This window comes from Phalaenopsis equestris, unplaced genomic scaffold (assembly GCF_001263595.1).
Source record: "Phalaenopsis equestris unplaced genomic scaffold, ASM126359v1 Scaffold000800, whole genome shotgun sequence".
NCBI lineage: Eukaryota > Viridiplantae > Streptophyta > Magnoliopsida > Asparagales > Orchidaceae > Phalaenopsis > Phalaenopsis equestris.
This window is the reverse complement of record NW_018165240.1, coordinates 733,121-738,256: the sequence shown is the minus strand read 5'-3', so window position 1 is coordinate 738,256 and position 5,136 is coordinate 733,121. Positions and strand designations below refer to the sequence as shown.

General features: G+C 36.7%; 1 long non-coding RNA gene across 1 annotated transcript; it reads right to left on the bottom strand.

The window, feature by feature from the left end:
- Window positions 1-585: 585 nt before the first annotated feature.
- LOC110031327 lies at window positions 586-4,905 on the bottom strand. Its single transcript, XR_002294731.1, has 3 exons — window positions 4,429-4,905; window positions 1,625-1,958; window positions 586-1,540 (listed from the first exon to the last, which is right to left on the bottom strand). It is a non-coding gene; the product is annotated as an uncharacterized LOC110031327 (long non-coding RNA).
- Between the last annotated feature and the right edge of the window lie 231 nt (window positions 4,906-5,136).

Below are 5,136 nucleotides of genomic sequence, written 5' to 3'. Positions count from 1 at the left end.
AGATAATATTTCTCTATTATGGAAGACAATATTAATGACAAATAATACATATAAGTTATATGTTCAAATAGCTAAATGCACTTAGAGGTGGATGTGGGATACACTGTGTTATATTCCTCATTGCATAGGAAAAAAAAACGATTATCATGTGCACTCCATTCCCATAATGTAAAGCACATGTTGAAGTCACATATTGTCATGACATTTTTGGTAGTTGAACCACTCCAACCAATGTACGTCACTTTTTCGTGGCTTGGCAGTCTGGCATCTACATGTGTATCGTCAATTGCCCCAATGCAGTTTTGTTTTCCATTGTTAGAAACACACTGAAGCTAACGTAACACACTAATAAAAGTTACCTTGAAATATGACATGTAACGGGGATCATTTGTAATTTATTTAGGAATAGTTACGAACGATGGATCCTCCAGTTTAATAATTTGTGACGCTAAGCTCACAAGTGCATGTATACCTTTGGAGAAGTATTGGCTAATTGTTTATGAGAAATGTTGAAACTGCTCCATAGCACTTCTAATTGATTTGTTCTATGAAAAGCTCCATAGCACTTCTAATTGATTTGTTCTATGAAAAAATGTATAATGTTATAGCCAACACCTCTCTAGTTGTCATTCTAGAAGAACCTTGGAGGTTGTAGTTAAGACATAACTCGTGAAGGAGATCCATAAAAGTGAGTGCAATCTTTCAAAAAGTATTGCTAAACCTTATTGAATTTCCAACAAGCATTTCACCAACCCATTTGTCCCCAACATAGAAGGATGTCATGTGTGGTATCTGTCTAGTGTTGGTGCGATAATATTCCAACAATAATAACACAATAATTGTAGCCCATGTCATTATTTTATGACGTTCTTGCTATAAATCCATCTTGGAAGGAGAAATGTATTAGGACAAGCAATGACGTACGAATTTAATAGAAATAACATCGAGGACTATAAAGCATCAGAAAAGAAATTTCATAAAAGTGCTTAGATAAAATTACATAAGAGAAAAATCTAGTGACAGCATAATGAAGAACAAACTCATTCTTCTACTAAAACACACAAATATTCAATGTGCAACACAGGCCGCAGCACCATAAATATTTGCCCACGAGTAAGGTCTTCAAGTTTTCTAACACATTTTGCATGAAAGCGCATATCGAAAACTACATCTGGAATAGCATCCAAAATGACAACGCAATCTAAGCTGATGTTGTCAATGGGTGGAGATGAAAAAGCATCAATCAATAGATCGAATGAGCTTTTCACAAAAATGTCATTTTCTTTTTTCTTCCTGTCAAGCCTGGGCCCCTTGGAAAGGGAACTGGACTCCTCCATCTTCTTTTGGTTAACACTAGGCCTTCTTCATCTTCTATAACATGTTCTTATGGCAGGTCATCTGGTATTCCTAAAAAACACAACTCGCTTGGGTTGAAAGCATGTTTTCCTGTCGCGACAACACCCTTAAACATGATATCCAGTCTTTCTTTGAAATCCGGCTCAATTTCACACTGCTTATATTTTTTGGTTGTTGGCATGACCTGTATCAATAAATGGAAGGAGAGCGGTTTAGTAAATAACAAAAAAAAATATGAGAATAAACAAAATGAGAGTGTATTTATTACCTTCAATCTTTAAACCCATCATTCATTTGGAGCATTGATTGTTCGCTTAACGGGATCCCAACCCATCCCGGTGGATCCACGTTTGAGCTCCGTCTAAATTTTCCACTTCTTCTTCAATTGATTCCATTTATTTTTGAATTTGAGCCTATCATAATCCCTTCCCGTCAATTCTTTGAACATTTTCGCAATATTTTTCCAACTTTCCTGGTTGAAATAAGTAGTTGGCCTTTTTTCGATTTCAAATTTTGTAATACAGAGATTGCAAAAAACATTTGTAACTTCCTTATCTCACATAGCTGACGGATCACTTTCATTTGTCTTAGCCATGTTAGAACTATATGAAGAATTTATGGTTAAACAGAGTAACTTAACATATAATATCATGTTAAACCATTCTATAATAAAAACAAATAAGGCTAAAAATCAAATTGCTTAAATGACTGAAGTTAAGATAAATTTGCCTAATTGCCTTATTTATTCAGAAACTCTCGTATATGCATAAGAAAGTCTCATGTATGCATATATCTATAAGCAAGCCAAGCAGTGAAATGAAATTGGAGCTTGAAGGCATGTCTGCTAAACAGACGCAGCTTGAAGGTATATCTACTTAGCATGATGATATTTCGAGCACCGACAACATTGAAAAATTAATTTCAAAGCTTTTGCAACAATATTCTAGTTTATACAATGAGTAGCATATAAACGGTATATATCAGAACTAAGAAGCCTTTTGTGATTCTCCTCGATTATGCCATTTGATGACTTCCAAAATAGTCAAGACACCTTATATTACAACATGAAACATGCTCAAGAAACCCTGTTTTAAGTAAAGTGTCATGATATACATAACTACTGAGCAATGTAAGAAAATCATACATATGAGATTAAACATAAAAGTTTTACTAAATTTATGTTTCCTCTCCCTCCTAAGCATTTCAAAATCATACCATAAAACGGATTATAAGGGGCATTTTGATGCTTCCCCGTCCTTCACATGTAACTTAGGTTTCTAATTACTTCTCATTGAAAAGACAATATGAGGAGCAAAGCTTGTACTAACGTAAGAATGACCAAAAACACCATCAACATATAGCATCTCCTCTTTTTGCCCAAGCTCAACTTTAACGCACTTCAAATATCATAGGAAAATAATAACTTCGATTGAAAATTTCTCAAATCAAAATAGAGCATCACATTGCATCAGTCGTGATTCCCAAATTGCATCAGTCGTGATTCACAACACCCTTAACTTTACCTTGGATTCTCAACGTTTGCCATCAAAACCGTTGCATCTGCTTTTTATCATTGCCCCAAATGAACAAAAACTATGTTTATGAGTAATAAATTGGGCATCACATTGCATCAGCCGAAAACAGAGTTGCTCAAGTGATATTCCAGTGAGAAGAAAGCAAAACAAGACATCAAAAAAGATATCAGAACCAGTTGCTACTAAGGAGTGAATCCATGAAGCATCCATCAATTGGGGAGATTTATAGTAATTTAAAATTTAAAATTTGCGAAACTCGCTCATATGTTCCAGCTCCCCAATTCTATAACCATTTTCATTCTTAACATTAAACTCATACTCTTTTCACAATTCCATCATAGCCAAATCCCCAATTGGGGACAATTCCATGTGACGCAGATTAGAAAGATTACGCAGATAGCTTAGAAAGATTAAGCAAATAGCCAGACAAGAAATCATCAGAGCAAGATCCCCAAAACACCTTATTATAGATTATGAACCGCAAATGAAAGACTGCAAACAGCTCTTGCCATCTGAGTGGGATTTACAGTAAGATTCAATTATCAAAAGCAATAATATTTTTTCCATTATTTGGCTGTACAAATATTAAATGAGAAAACTAATATATGCAAATTAGCAACTCAAAAGATAATAACTTCAATTTCTCTATTCACTCAAATCCAATAAAACTAATTTCCATGCAACAAACGAGCAAGGCAACCAACATGGATAAGCTTACAAAAGTTTACCATATTACTTATCCAATAAAACTAATTTCCATGCAATAAAAGAGCAAGGCAACCAACACTTGTCTCCCCTCAACATTGCATTGTTGAAACACCATGCCCCGCTGAACCCTTCTTTTTCAGACACAAGTAAACACATTCTCAAATACATGTGCATTTATAAACACACAAGTGAATGAATAACTGTTTATAAATAATTTGAGCACTTCTCATGATTTTAAGCATTATTGCAAAGCTATTAAATTTCATGCTTTAAAACTCACCAGATCTAGTATGGCACTGAACCTAAAATTCAGCCGTATTACTAGCCCCCATTGTTCTTATCCCGTAAATCAAATTAGCCATCTCTGAAAATAGAATTCTCATTCATGCAATAAAAAATGAACAATTTTGATAAATATTTCCAGTAGCTTGTTATTCTGGATCACTATAGCCATTTGAAGCTGTTAGTATGAGCATACTCTTATTTCCTCCTGAACTCTCTTTCTAAAAGCAGTTGGAGTAATTCATTATTGTTTGTGGGATGAGTAATCTGAACAAGATCATCAAAAATTGAAGTGGTATGTATGTAAATTCCACATAAATAGCATCTGTTTTTTTATAATTCTCGAATGACATCAGTTGGATCCAAACTCACACAAAAATATAACAAGGGTAATTGCTTAGTAGTAGTTATACCTCATATGTGAGGGTAATTCCAACATTCCCAAGCAGAAAAATGAAGAGCAATGTGAGGGTTGAATACATACTCATATGAGGCGAGAGACGAGGAGAAGGAAGATCGGGTAGGGCGAGAGTGTGAGGTCAAATACCTCATATGTGCCGATCTCCGAGACAATGAAGGAGCAGAGGAGAGATCGGAAGGGCGAGGGCGAGGGCGAGGGCGAGGGAGAGCAGAGAAGGGCACCTCCAGAATTCTTACCTTAAACGTGATAAGCAGGCGCGGGACGCGGCCAGGATCCCGCTTCGCCACTATTAAGGAAATACGCGATTGCTTTTCAGAGCGGCACCAAAACGTTGCCACTAACGTGATATTCAAACAGAGCGCTCGTTTGGGGAGACAATTTGATCGCGGCGGCCCCAACGAGCAGCAGAACGCGGGCCGCCGGATCCTTGCGGTGGTCGAGCTTTCCCTTTTTTTACATTTACGTGTATGCCCCTTCTCCGCTCGTCTTCTGCTGCTAGGATCGGTCACCTATCATCACAGGGATACGTAGCGAGTGTCCATGGGAGAAACCATGGAGAGATGGAGAGAAGAGTGGATCGAACCAGACCTTCTCCGAGTCGTTCTCGACCATCTCTTAGTGTAAAGTACATCCAGAGATATCTCAGGTTTATTGGTCCTTTGAGTTCGAACAATTGATCCTCTCTCTAGAGAAAAATTATTCCATAGGGATGGGAGTGTCTGATTCAGATCGTAAATCACCTGATATACGGTCCCGATGTATTTCGGTGAGCTCCACCTAAATTTTTTTTTAAAAAAAAACGGAAATAATCCTGACCGTAGATCGCCGTGATCT